This window comes from Herpailurus yagouaroundi, unplaced genomic scaffold (genome assembly GCF_014898765.1).
Source record: "Herpailurus yagouaroundi ecotype Mexico unplaced genomic scaffold, PumYag 159, whole genome shotgun sequence".
In the NCBI taxonomy this organism is placed as follows: Eukaryota; Metazoa; Chordata; class Mammalia; order Carnivora; family Felidae; genus Herpailurus; species Herpailurus yagouaroundi.
In genome coordinates, this window is record NW_024412400.1 from 32,726,632 (window position 1) to 32,741,875 (window position 15,244).

A 15,244-nucleotide genomic window follows, 5' to 3' on the forward strand; every position below is an offset into this window, starting at 1 on the left:
AGACAACTGATGTTTAAAGATTGTTTAAGGCAATGATTCTCTCTGGATGATCCTCATTTTACTGATTCCATATATGCTTTGTTTTGGTATACCATACTTTCAGCTATCCAGACACAAACCTTGTGTCTTTGACATCTTTCATTAATATAACATTGGCAAATTTTCATCCACCATTTTTTTGGAAATTTCTTTCGTATATCTTTTCCTTTAGCTTTTAACTAGGTTTTCTGCCTACCTTTTCTCTCTATTCAGTATGTTCTGCCTTCTGCCTTAATCTTAAAATAATGCTTCCAGCACGTCCGTCACTGTGAAACCAGCAATAGCTCCCTGTTACCTACAGAGTATACTTCAGAATTCCTCATCTTCTGATAGTCTGCTCAAAGCCTACTTTTTTTCATATGACAGTGGTATTTCTCTATGGGAGCTGTCCATCCTAACTAAACCAATCTCTCATTCTCATTTAGACTTTGTCTACCTTCGTATCTGTTGAAAATTTGATTGCCTATCTATAGTCCTCTTTTTCTTTAAAAGAAATCCCCTCAAACCCCCCCAGATTATTACCAAAGTAGCAAATGAAATCCTATTTTGTTGAAATTTAATTTTTAGTCCTGAAGTCAGTGCAGCCTTCCAGAACTTTCTGTTCCCTGTGTTGTTGCTTTCCTTTGAACCTATAGCCTTACTGTTTTATCATTCCTTTTTTTTTTTTTAATCTAATGTGGGCTTGTGTCATGATATGAAGCAATATGGCAGGCACATTGGAATTCCAACCATTTGATTTATAGGTAAGGAAAATGAAATCCATACAGAATAACTACACTAAAATTCACACATCTAGTGATGATGGCAGAGCTGAAACCCAAACATTGATTTCCTAAGTCAACTTCTGTGTATTTGTTTTTTTTTTTTTATTCAATTTTAATTTTTTTTAATGTTTATTTTTGAGAGAGAGAGAGTGTGCATGCATGCACGTGCCAGCAGGGGAGAGGCAGAGAGATAGAGGGACAAAGGATCTGAAGGGGGCTCCGTTCTGACAGCACAAGCCCAGAGCCCAATTCGGGGCAGAACTCAGAAACCAGGAGATCATGACCTGAGCCAAAGTCGGATGCTTAACTGACTGAGCCACCCAAGTGCTCTTTTTTTTTTTTTTTTTAAAGTTTATTTAGAAAGAGCGCGAGAAGGGGAGGGGTGGAGAGAAACAATCACACAGTCTTAGTGCAGAGCCTGATGTGGGGCTTGAGCCCAGGAACTGTGAGATGATGTCCTGGGGCAAAATCAGAGCCGTTAAGCTTAACTACTGAGCCACCCAGGTGCCCCAAGTTCTTTGTATTCTTTAAAAATTTTTTTTCCTTTGAATTTTGTTTAATGTTTATTTATTTTTGAGAGGGGGGAGGGAGAGAAGGAACAAGTTGGGGAGGGACCAAGGGAGAGGGAGACAGGATCCAAAGCGGGCTCTGTGATGCCGGCACAGAGCTGGATGGGGGTTCTGGAACTCATGAACTCACAAACCTCAAAATCATGACCTAAGCCAAAGTTGGACACTTAATCACCGAGGTGCTCTTCTGTGAATTTCTTATGAAGTTATACTACTTCTCATATTTTGCAATGTAGTTTTGTATTATTTGCTTCACATTACTTTGCACTTTGTGTTTTTATGCCTTCTCATTTAGATTCAAAACCTGTACGTAAGGGCAGTGGAGTCTTTATGACTTGGATTGTTTAATCATTAAAACTGATTTTGTTATGCCCAGAATTCGTGATCCCCAAAGACCACTAGGGAGCCGAGTCCGATGCAAAAGCAAAGAGCCTTTATTCGAGCTAGCTCGAGCTCAATCCCCTACCTGCACCGACGCAGCGGTGAGATACCAGGGAAAGAGAGCGAGTTTCAAAAGGACAAATGTTTTATTGGGGCCTGGGGGCAGTTGGTGAGGTAATGGCTATGGCCTCAGCCGATTGGCTGGGGAAGGGTCCTGGGGAAGGGTCCGAGTCCTGTTAGGCAGGTGAGGGGGGTTACTCAAGGGGAGGAGGTGTGGTCAAGGTGAAGGACACAGAACAAGATGGAGTCGGCCGGCGTAGGCCCGCCCTTTCAATTTAAAGTCTTTTTTCTATGCTTGTTAGCTGTATTAACAGCATTAACAAAAATAATATTGTCATCTCTATAGTTGAGTCCATGATTCATTAAAAAGTGAGTGGATCTCTTAGAACTATTACTACTGAAGGTTAGTTTGCTTGACTCTCTTGACTCAAAGAGACTGAATGTTTGGGTGTCTTCAGAGTAAATGTGAACATTGCAATGGTTTGGAGGAAATCTGCAGGGTTTATCACATAACTATATTTAATGATCTAGCTAAATGTTCTTTTTCTCTTTTAGATTCTTAGAACAGCAACACTTTTACATTTTTCTACTTTGTCTTGTTCATCTGTCAGGAAGCAGATTATTGAGCAATCTGCTTATTGAGCAAAGTATTCTGCAAACATTTCCATTTCGGGAGTCAAAGCTTTTTTATATTTGTTCTTGACATTTTTTTCTCCTTTTGGCTCTAAAGTTTCTGTTAATAGCATCAGCATAGGGTTGCCTTGGTATTTTTTTTTTTACATTTATGTAGTAAGAGTTAAATGGTGTAATGTAGAACAGAAAACTGTCCGGTGAAATATCTCCGGAGGGAATGTTTTCCTCTTTTGGTTTGAAACAGGTTAGAAGCTGTTTTTCTTTTATTTCCTGGTTTATAATTGTTTTCTAAATTATTTTTTATTAAATTTTTTTTTAGTGTTTATTCATTTTTGAGAGAGAGAGAAAGAGACAGAGCGTGAACAGGGGAGGAGCAGAGAGAGAGGGAGACACAGAAACCAAAGTAGGCTCCATGCACTGAGCTGTCATCCCAGAACCCAACGTGGGGCTCGAACTCATGAACCATGAGATCATGACCTGAGCTGAAGTCAGACACTTAACCAACTGAGCCACCCAGGTGCCCCTATAATTGCATGTTTTTTATTTGTTTAAATAAATTATCTGCTGTGGGGTGCCTGGGTGGCTCAGTTGGTTAAGCATCCACCTCTTGATTTCAGCTCAAGTCATGGTGTCACGGTCCTGGGATCGAGCCCCATGTCAGATTCTGCGCAGATAGCAGGGAGTCTCTTTCTCTTTCTCTGCCCCTCCCCCCTCAGAATAAATAAATAAACATTTAAAAATAAATAATCTGCTAAAATAAACTGTTGAAATACTATCTTGTTCTGTATTCCTGAAATTGTATTTAAGGATTGCTGAATTGGATGGAAGTATGGTATGAATAATTTCTGCTTTTCCTCAAACAGACCAATTGAATAAAGCAGTGAGAATATGGCTTTTAAAAAATGGATATGTCTAAAAAGGTTTTTAGTTATTGTTGTTGTTTTAAGAATTGGCCTTCCAAAAATTTCAGTACATACTTCCAAATCATGTTACATTTAGATCAACTCAAATAATTGATATAACAAAGAATTAATATGCCCTGTATTTTGAGTATTCTAGCAAAATAAAAATTTATATTTACAAGAGAAATATTCCATTAATTAAACAAGGCATTGGAAAAATTTCCTTAGAAATTTTTGATTGCTTACAGGTACTACATGTTCTTGATAACATTTTTTATTTTTAGAAACATTTAGAATACTTTGTGTCCAGTCCCATTCGCTCCCCCCCGCCCCCCCCCCCAATTGTGCTGCCCAGGGAAGTCACTTTAATTTTTCTGTGTTTTTTTTTTATTTCCCATTTCCTTTTCATACTCTTTTTTTTCTTTTTAAAGATTTTAAGTAATCTCTGCACCCATTGTGGGGTTCGAACTCACAACCCCGTAACCCAGAGTCGCATGCTCCACTGACTGAGCCCGCCAGGTGCCCTTCTGTATTCTTAAAAAGGCCTATAAGGCCTTCCGTTATTTGGCTTTTGCCCACTTCTAGCTGCATCTCTTGCCATTTTCCCTTTCCTTTAGGCTGCTCTTTGGGCCTTCTATTGACAGGCTGGGTTGGTTGGATTTTTTTTTTTTTTTTTTTTTTTTGGTCTTGGAACCTGTGAACATGCTCTTCCCTATGGGCAGATGGCTCCCTTAGGTCAATTAGTATTAAATTTGGCTGCTGCTAATAGAAAGAGGCCAAATAATTTCTCTCTCACACCAGAGAGGTCCAGCATTTGTGTGGCACTCATTTACTAAATGTTACTTCCAGGTGTTTTTTTTCCGTAGTGTAAATAATTGTGAAATACAGATCTTTGTGTATAAAGCCTTAATTTTTTCCCTCTTTTGATTAATTCCTGTTACGGGATGCAATTGAAAATGTCATTAATTTCCTTAAAAACTTTTTAGAGAAAATATGGTTAAATTTTTTAAAATAGCAAAGTACACAAATTTCATTGTATAACTCAATGAGTTTTTATATTTGTAGACATACACCCATCACCCAGGTCAAGTATAGAACATTTCCAGTGCTCCAGAAGGCTCTGTCATATGTCCTCCCTATCATTATTTCTTGTCCCCAAAAGTTAATTACTGTTCTGACCTGTATCATTACAGGTTATTTTCCCCTGATTTTGAATTTAATATATCAATAGAACCATACACTATACATGTTTTGTGGGTGACAACTTCTGCTTAATATTGTGCTTATGAGATTCATTTATGAAGTTGGATGTAGCAGTAGTGGGGTCTTTCTTACCAAGGGTAGTATTCTGTTGATGAAATCTACAATTAAAAATTCACCATTAATGGATACTTTGTTCCAATTTTTTTTTTTAGCTATTATGAATAAAGTTGCTATATACATTTACTTACGAGTCTTTCAGTGGACATACACACTCATTTCTTCTGTGTATGTATCTGGGAGTATAATTATTTTCTTGTCTACCAGTTTTTGAACGTGCTCGGAGCAGCTTTCTGTCTTGTCCATGGCAGTTTTGGTGATTTCTCTCTCTGCCATAAGGCTAGTGATCCTCCTTGCCTTTCTCCTGTGTTAAATCTCTTAATTCCTGTGAATCATGTCGCTTTGACCCCACAGTAGATTGCTGTTAAAGGCTGAGATCTCGCATGAATGAATGCAAGATCTTTTTTTTTTTTTTTTTGGTCTTCCCACGTGATTTTGGTGAGTGATGAATTTAGGTTGGAAATAATTTACTTTCAGAATTCTGAAGACCTCGCCATTGTTTTTGGCTTGTGATCCTTTTGAGAATTTCGAGGATATTCTGATTCCTGATCCTAATGTTTTTTGCTTTTTTTGGAATTTTGTATCTCTTGTATTCTGAAATTTCATGAGGGTGTGACTTGGTGTAAATGTATTTTTGTGCGTTTTCCTGGACATTCATTGTTCCAGCCAGATCTGCAAAATTATGTTTGTTGGTTATGGGAAATTCTTTTGAATTATTTCATTGATCATTATATTAGTCTGCTAGGGCTACCATAAAAAAATACCAGAGGCTGGGTGGTTTAAACAACAGAAATTTATTTTCTCACAGTTCTGAAGCGTAAGAAGTCCAAGATCCAGGTGCTATCAAGGTTGGCTTCTCATGAGATTTCTTCCTGGCTTGTAGACCGGCCTTTTCACTATGTCCTTACAAGGCTTTTCTGTAAGGAGAGTAGTCTATCTCCTCCTGCTCCGCTTCTGAGGACATCAGTCCAATTGGATTAAGGCCCCACTCTTATGACACCTCCTAAAAGCCCTTTCTCCAAATTCAGTCACATTGGGAGTTAGAGCTTCAAGATGGATGTGGAGAGGGGGAAACAATTTATTCTATAACAGTGGTTTCCTCTCCTTCCTTTTTCTTTCTGAAAATTTTATTTCTGCTAGTCTATTTGTATATCAGACTACTCCTTCAGTATTTGTTTTTCTCCTGTATTTTTCATTTCCTACTCTGTTTGCTCTATATGAGAGGTTTACTTTATTTCCTGAGCCTTCTGTTGAATTTTTCATTTTTGCAAGCAAGATTTTGATTTCCCAAGAACTCTTTGTTCTCTTAAAAATTTTTTTTAATAAGGAGCATTCTGTGCTAGTTTCATAGATACATTTTCTTCTCTAATTTCTTTTTTTTTTTTTTTCAACGTTTATTTATTTTTGGGACAGAGAGAGACAGAGCATGAACGGGGGAGGGGCAGAGAGAGAGGGAGACACAGAATCGGAAACAGGCTCCAGGCTCTGAGCCATCAGCCCAGAGCCCGACGCGGGGCTCGAACTCCCGGACCGCGAGATCGTGACCTGGCTGAAGTCCGACGCTTAACCGACTGCGCCACCCAGGCGCCCCATAATTTCTGAGACTATAAAATGTCTTTTTGTTTTGTTTTTGTCTTTTTTTTTTCCCCCTTGTTTCTTGTTTGTTCTTGGAGACTCTCTTCTAAATTGGTCTAAGTTTTATGTTGGAGGTTTGCTTCAGGTGTCAGTAATCCTTGGATGTTATCGTGAGATTGAAAGCTTGAATTAATGGGGACTTAAAGACTTTGAACTTTATTGCATGGTGGTCCAAGTGAGCCTTTTTTTTTTTTGAGAAAACCCTGAAGGTGTTTTTTTCTTAAGGGAAAACAGTTCTGTTTGAAGGCTAAAGTTTTGACTGCCTTCTTTTTTTTTGATGTAAGGGACTGGTTTCTCATTCCCCACATTTGGTAGGGTACACAGATCTTTAATTATATCTGGTGATCCTCCAGTTCAGAGTTAGGTAGCCAACCATCAGGTAGATTTGGGGAGGAAACTTCTAAGTTTTTAACCACTTCTTAGCTTTCACCCAGTCTTCCTTACTTAACTCCCTCTTTTCTTAGTTTAAGCAGTAGCAGGTGCTGCTAGTTCTTGACTCCTTTGAGGTTTCCAAGGTATAAATTGGGTTTTTCAATTACTGGGTTAGGCTTCACCTTTCTGGAATTCGCTGAGGTAGTTACCAGTTGTCTCTTTTTGGTTACAAAAATTTGTTGCTATTGTTTGCTTTCCTGTATGTTTTGCCTTCTGTGTTAATTTTCTTCAAAAAAAAATTAAGTGTTAAATCCACTATTTTGATTGAAACCTCTCAAAAACCTTATTTGTACTGCCCTAAGCTAAGAATGATTTTACATTTTTAAAGGGTTATAAGAAAAAAATATGTGACAGAGACTGTGGCTCACACAGCACAAAATATTTACTATCTGGTCCTTTAGAGAAAAGTTGGCTTACCCTGTCCCTTGTTATAGTTTCTGATTTCCTTTAATAAAGCTGTTTCTAGACTACTACTTTACTCCCACTCAAGCTTAAGTTTACAATTTTGGAACTTCCTGAAGCTGTTTATTTTAATTTAGTCTAGTGCACATCATGGAAGTTATGACTAAGAATTGGTAGGTTCTACTCAATTATCAGAGATGTGGGATAATTGTAATGTAAAATCTCAAGGAGTAGGATAGCAAAATATTGAAGAAATAAGTCATGGAACATGCAATATATACATAGAAACATTGTTCTTTGTCTTTGTCACTTAAGTGCAGAATTTAGGCACCAGTACTTTTAGTAATGGGAAGAGGGACAGTTGTCATAATGACAATAGGCTCAAGTCTTATTTTAAATGAGCCCTGTTCGGGGCGCCTGGGTGGCTCAGTCGGTTAAGCCGCCGACTTCAGCTCAGGTCACGATCTCGCGGTCCGTGAGTTCAAGTCCCACATTGGGCTCTGTGCTGACAGCTCAGAGCCTGGAGCCTGTTTCAGATTCTGTATCTCCCTCTCTCTGACCCTCCCCTGTTCATGCTGTGTCTCTCTCTGTCTCAAAAATAAATAAACGTTAAAAAAAAATTAAAAAAAAAAAAAGAGCCCTGTTCATCAGCCGTCTCTAGTTGGTAAATCATAACTGGCAGAATAGTTTTGGCTCTAGGCAAGAGGCTGTTCTAGGCAGTAATATATATACACATATAAGTGTGTGTGTGTGTGTGTGTATGTGTGTATATATATATATATATACATATACATACACATATATATATACATATATATATGTATTTTTCTACCTGATGCCAGAAATGAGAGGGAGACTTCATTTGAGCCACACGTCAAAATGGGAGAAACAGGATTACATTGTTGTAGGAAAAAAAAAAGTTTTTTTCTCTAAGTTCCACTGCCAAAAAACTCAATTATGTTTAGTCTTAATTGGTTTTTATATTTTAAAATTTTAACATTTTTTGAGAGACAGAGAGAGCGAGAGACAGCGAGAGAGCAAGCGTGGGGGAGGGGCAGAGAGAGAAGGAGACACAGAATTGGAAGCAGGCTCCAGGCTTCAGGCTGTCAGCGCAGAGCCCAGTGTGGGGCTTGAACTCACCAACTGTGAGATCATGACCTGAGCTGAAGTCAGACGCTTAACCTACTGAGCCACCTGGCACCCCTGTTTAGTCTTAATTGTATGAGCAGTCTCATCACAGATTGCTTGTATAATTATCTTTAATTCCTATAAATGGTATCTTGTTTTAGTATTTGTCACTGTTATTTTTTGTATGTTCCAGAATTATTTCTGTGAATATACAAACTCATGCTCACTTTTAAAAAATACGCTCATATTCTACATCTTATTTTCTAATTTAGAGATTCTGGAGTCAGCCTAAATTCCACTGTAGGCTTCATCACTGTTTGTTTGGGGTTAGACCTCTATAAGCCTCATTTTTTTCTCCTCTGTAATACGGGATGATACCTAATCAAAGGATTATTATAAGGATTATTATAAATGCAAATTCATTTCCAGGTTCCACTTGATTGCTAAGTAGTGTTTTGTGCGACTGCTCAAGGGTATGGGTTTCTTTCTGGTGGGGTAAAAATGTTCTAAAATTTATTGTGTTGATGGTTGCACAACTCTGAATATATTAAAAACCATTAAATTGTACACTTTAAATGGGTTATTGTATAGTATGTGAGTTATATCTCAGTAAGGTATTACCAAAAAAAGGAAAAAAAGCTGCTCAAACTTAGATCGCTTCATCAGTTTGTATAGCTAAGTGCCTGTCCTCTTCCTGCTTCAGCAGGAGATTGAAGATTTATCCTCTGTAAAGGACAAAATAGTGTCTCTGAGAGAGGGGTGGGCACTAGACATAATTGAAGATGAGGTGTCCCATGGAAAACACCTGAATTACCTGAAGTAAATGTACTCAATGTTGGGACCCTTATTAAGGCCTCTTCTCCTTTTTGGCTCCCAGAATTCTGGCTATCAGGTAGGAACTTACAGGATGCTTCTTTTAACTAGCCCCAGAGGAAAAACTGTAATTCACAATCAGCTTTTAGGGTCTTACTATTATTTATTTTACTTTATATATACACATATATATACATATAATAAACATATTGAACAAGTACCAAATGTAAACTTTATGCTAAATGCTCTGTGGGATGTCAAAGAAATAGAAGACCCATGATTTGTAAGAGTTCATAATCTAGCTTTAATTAAAGAACAGTCCTAAGAAATACATTGACAAAGACAAGTTTAAGAAACATCTTACCAGAAGTTCTCAGTAAATAATTGGGGTTGATGGAAGGCAAGTGAGGCCAAATCAGTCAGGTAAGTATAATCAATAAAGGAATGATGTTCCGTATATTAATAAATTTTCTCTTAAACACCTGCTGAATATCTAGGCTGGTGTACCCATATGTACAATGAGGACTTCTGCATTTTCCATGAATTTTTTTTATCTTGGAAGTTAACAAATCTTTCATAACCCGGGGGGGTCATCCCTGCCAATTTATCACTTAAAATACATGACTCAAGCACTCCAAAAACACTCCTTGACCCCTGAATTCTATTTGTCTTACATCTGGCTAAATAAACGATCCTTCTGCTGTAGTAGCAAGCAATAATCAACTATGACAGGCATCCTGTCCTGAAAATGCTGCTCCATCACTTAGATTTTTCCCTGGTCTGGACACTCTTTCAGAGCTCTTTCTACATAGTGGGATAGATTTCTACCATCTTATCTGGAACGATAGCCTTTCACTTACTGGTATCCCCTGATAATCCCACAACTCTTTTCGTTTTCCTTCACAGAAAGACCATGCAAGAGCTTAAGACTTCTGTAAGACAGTCTTGTTTCAGGAGATGACCCAGTCTCTCCAGCTTATCGTCACATAAACAGATTTTGTCTCCAAATGAAAGATTTGACCACCATAGCTACTGGTAGATTGATAACAAGCCTTCTCCAACCAAAGCCAGTGCCTGGCTGACATTTCCTGTGGTAGCTGGTGATTTGAAATGGCTGCTGTTAACAGACCAACTGAACTTTTGAGATCTCCACTGTTTCCAATTCCTCTTGAGTCTGCTGGTCAATCAACTTGTCTGTTCAACTTGTCTGTTCAAGAGTACAGCTGTGCATGAATTTATCCAAGTAAGGTTGATGAAATCATAGTATAGGTGAAGATTTTTTTTGCTTATTAGTAACATATCTTGCTCCAGTTTCATCTCTTAACCAATAGAAAATGAACAACATCTCCTCTGCAGAAGGCAAGCATGGGATTCACATAATTATGCACTGCCACAAAATGTCAGGCCAGCTATGGAACACTGGAAGAATACATCCATCCATAAGGAAAAGTCATCCACACTTTCAGGGATTGTTTCAATCCAATGACCAGTATCTTTGTTAAGAATGCCATGGCCATGGGGCACATGGGTGGCTTAGTCAGTTGAACGTCCAACTTCAGCTCAGGTCATGATCTCATGGTTTGAAAGTTCGAGCCCTGTGTCGGGCTCTGTGCTGACAGCTTAGAGCCTGGAGACTGCTTTGCATTCTGTGCCTCCCTCTTTCTCTGCCCCTCCCTGCTTGTGCTCTCTTTCAAAAGTAAATAAACATTAAAAAATTTTTTTAAGAAAAGAATGCCATGGCCGATAAGGAAAAAACTGTGAGATGAGCTGGATCTTTCAACTTAGGCTTAGAATGGAGAGGCTCAATACAGCAAACTTCACCCTTGGAACCACTTAAAAGACACCTAGACTCACATGTTCTTTTTCCCATTGCTCTTTAATGTCAATGCAAAAACAGCCTCTGCTGTCATTATAGATTGCAAGAGTTGGATCATCTATAAACTTAATATGCAATATTGCTATTCCTGGAGGATGAACATCTGTTAATTGATCTTAGAAGTTTTCCATTGGCCAAATCCCACGTCATGGTAGGTCCTTTAGCAAAGCCACAGAGAAGTCTTGAGTAATCGTTGTTGATACTGAGGGCAGAGATGGTTCCATACTGTCCTAAAACACTAGTGCTTCCTAGTTGCAAAGCTTGATTCTGATCACATATTAAGCCAATTCATGAGATGTGCTGCTATTAGATTGGACACTAATTGCTGTAGGCAAGCCAGCATCCAGTTTGTTAGCTACAGACCCTATCTGGGCAGAAATTCCCTTCAGTAGTGAATGTTGCCTAATCCAAGGAGTGAAAAAGAATCAGGTAATTTCTTCTTCATTTTTAAGTTTGTCTTGTCACCACTATCTGAACTTGCTACAGATGAAGTATCATAGGAGTGAGAATCAGTAGTATCAATGTTTAACAATGTAAGATCCTCAAGAATAAAAGACTCCTCTTCATCATCAGTCTTACTGATTATGCTTTCCAATGTTGGAGGAGTATCAGCTGTAAGGGATATCAAACTCCTTGTCATCAATCAGATTATTTTTTTTAAGTTTATTTATTTTGGGGGAGAGAGAATGTACTTGTAGTTGGGGGAGGGGTAGAGAGAGATTCCCAAGCAGGGATTCACTGTCAGCATGGACTCTCATGCAGGGCTCAGTCTCATGAACCATGAGATCATGACCTGAGCTGAAATCAAGAGTTGGATGCCTGACTGAGCCACCCAGCTGCCCCAGTCACATCATTTTTAAACTCCAGTTCCTTGTCTAGATCCATGTAAGAGAATTTTGAAACTGAAGGTTCAAGATTGAAAGACTTACTCAGCTCTTCTTCAGTAGTCCTGGCACAGAGGCTCTGTTAGACATTTTTGTGGTCTGGTTCATTTTTCATATTTACTCTTTTTTTTCTTTTTTTTTTTTTTTTAAATTTTTTTTTTCAACGTTTATTTATTTTTGGGACAGAGAGAGACAGAGCATGAATGGGGGAGGGGCAGAGAGAGAGGGAGACACAGAATCGGAAACAGGCTCCAGGCTCTGAGCCATCAGCCCAGAGCCTGACGCGGGGCTCGAACTCCCGGACCGCGAGATCGTGACCTGGCTGAAGTCCGACGCTTAACCGACTGCGCCACCCAGGCGCCCCACTCTTTTTTTTCTTTAAACGAGAACAAATCTACGCCTTTATTTTTTGGGAAATGTAAATCCTTGAGGGGTATAGTATCATTTGGATCCTGTGGCCAATGGCTTTAGCAGGAAGGTTGCTTCAGAATTTGGCATGAACCATGCCAGTGTTGCTGTGAGCACGTTATTTTTCCACAGATTACTCTGGTTTTGTTCAGTTTGCCATTAAGAGTCACTCTGTTTTTTGCTTTGTACATTAAGCACATCTCTTGCCTAGATAGAATTCAGTTTCATCTCGAGCATAAACACCTTCAATTTTAAGAAGAGCTGTGTGTTCCCTCTGCTTTCAGAGAACCTGCTTATGGCCAGCAAAAATGGCCTTAGACCACAGCCTTCCAGATATATTTGTCGTTTTAGGAGTCCCATTCCCAGCAGGCCTCCACAGGTTCTAAAATGATGGAAAGAGCCCATTATTAACTTTTAATAATTATAATTCACTCAACCCAAGCAAATTTTTACTTGGTTTTGTTTTGATTTTTGGCTTTAGGTCATGATGACCTGAATGATGATCTCTACTTGCAACCATTCCAGCCCAGGACCTTTTCTTTCTTTCTTTCTTTCTTTCTTTCTTTCTTTCTTTCTTTCTTTCTTTCTTTCTTTCTTTCTTTCTTTCTTTTATTTCATTTATTTCATTTATTTCATTTATTCACTTATTCATTTCTTTTAAAGTAATTTCTATGCTAAACATGGGGCTCAAACTCACCACCCTGAGATCAAAAGTCACATGCTCTACTGACTGAGCCAGCCAGGCTGCCTCTAGGGCCCTACTTTTAAATATGAGCAGACAGTCAAGGATCACCAGGTGCATGAAGTAAGCTTTTAACATGAGATCAATTACAAAAAAAAAAAAAAAAATTTTTTTTTTGCAACAGTCAGAACAAAAAATAATTCTTTAAAATTAGAGTGTAATAGTAAGAAAAAACAGAAGAAAGGAAGTTGAAGTAGAGATCTTTAATAAAGTAGAGGAAAATATGGAAAATAGGTTATAAAAAGAAAAAAGGTCAGTCCATGAGGTGAATTTCCGTATAACAGAAATGCCAGTGAGAAAAGAGTGGAGAAAAATTATCAGTGAAATAATGAAGAAAAATCCCCAGAGTTGAGGAACCTCATTTTACAAATTGAGAGGCCTTTTGGTACTCAGGAAAATGGATGAAAATAAATGCATACCTTCAATCTGGGACTAGTCAGGAAAATGGAGACCACATTACTTATTATAACAGAATTTAAAGAGTTGTTTAGCTATATTATGGGTTGAATAGTGTCACCTCAAAAAGATATGTTGAAGTCCTAGTCCTTCAGCATCCCAGAATGTGACCTTATTTGGAAATACAGACTTTACAGAGGTAAATCAAGTTAAAATGAGGTGAGTGGAGTGTGCCCTAATCCAATATGATTGGCATTCTTTAATAACAGTGGAGGAATTTAGACAAATTTGGATGAAGACAGGCATAGAGAGAACATGGCCATCTACAGGCCAAGGAATGCTTGAGGCTACCACAAGCTAGGAGAGAGTCCTAGAACAAATCCTTACCTAGTTACCTAGAACATTGCCAGTACCTTGATTTTGGACTTCTGGCCTCCACAACTGTGAGATGGATATTTGTGTAAGCCAACCTAGTTTGTGTTTCTTTGTTATAGCAGCCCTCAAAAACCAATACACTAGATAACTGGAGAACTGAAAAGACACTAAGGGAATACTCAGGTATCATACAGATAGTAACTATAAGTAAATTACTAGCTTCTAGGGCTGGAAGAAGATCTTGGGATTATTAGAATTTAGAAGCATGAAGAGTGGTCTGGAGGAGCCGAAACTGAAACTTCTGAGGAGTTGCTACCTGCTCAGAAAGTAAAGGTATTTTAGGGTGGTCTGTGAATGGCAGGAAAAGTACAAAAGCAAAAAAAAATTGCTAACTGGAGCCAGTTGCTGCTTCTGGAATCATTGCTGTTGCCAGAGTGAAGTTTGTTGGTTGATGGTTGTTGGTTGATGCTGACCTGAAGGAGTATCTCCTTGTTCCCTCCTTTAGTCTTCTAGTGTCTTTCTTGTATGGAGAATACAGAGTCTGATAGGGAGTCAGCTAGCAAAGGAGACATGTGATTTATAGGGTTCCAGCCTCCCAACATTGCAGAGTAGAGAACTAGGTTTGAAGCCAGGAGCAATAACTAACTAGTACACATAGACACTGAGGTATGTCCTCATGAAAGTTTGAAGTACATAGAACAAAGAACATCCAGAGGTAGGGGAAATGAGTCATTACAGAGATTCAGTATTCTCAACTGCAGACTCACAAGCCAGAAAGTAGTGAGCAATGCTCTCAAAATCTGAGGAAATGATTTCCAAGTTAGAATTGTTTTCCCAGTCAAATTAAGCATAAGTTTAGAGTGTAGACATTTTCAGACATGCAAGGTCTCCACAAATTTCTCTTCCCTACTTCTTTTCTCAGAAAGCTAATGTGTGATTTGTTCTACCCACCAAAAGGAAGGAGAAAACCTCCATAAAAGAGAAGGTGAAAGATACAGGAAACAGGAAATCAGATTTTAGAGAGACAAAGGGAATCCTAAGGTGATAGTAAAGAGGATTCCCTGAATGCTGATTATCCAATAAAAGAGCAGTAAGTCCAGATTGTACCAGGTAAGAAGGCATTGGTAGCTGTATGACAGTGAAATTAATAGAATACCTGATGTCTGCATATTTAATTTAGGAAATTTGCAAGGAATTTGGAGTTGAATAAGTGATATCTTTCCTTTGCTTAGTTTTTTATATTGGCATTTTAGAACTTTGTTCTGGAATTACTTCCCTCTTATACTCAGTCCTGTGACTTTTAAGTAGTATCAATAGGTGGATGCTTTACAAGTTTATATCTCTAGGAAAGATCTCTACCATTTTACATTCCCGCCAACAGTGCACATTTTACATTTCCATCAACAGTGCCCAAAGATTCCAATTTCTCCAAATCCTTACCAATCCCTTGTTATTTTCTTTCTTTCTTTTTTCTGATAGTAACCA

The 15,244-nt window shown here is 38.4% G+C and overlaps 1 protein-coding gene across 4 annotated transcripts in view; it reads left to right on the forward strand.

Annotated features, from left to right (window-relative positions):
- NCK1 (NCK adaptor protein 1) overlaps positions 1-15,244 on the forward strand; it is a 91,324-nt gene that overhangs the window by 2,024 nt on the left and 74,056 nt on the right. The window contains exon 1 of one of the 4 annotated variants that reach the window (XM_040480265.1): positions 10,003-10,171. The exons of the other annotated variants lie outside the window; for them this stretch is intronic. The gene's annotated coding sequence lies outside the window, so the exon portion shown is untranslated. Of the gene's footprint in view, positions 1-10,002; positions 10,172-15,244 lie in introns of those variants that run through there. 4 annotated transcript variants of the gene reach the window in all.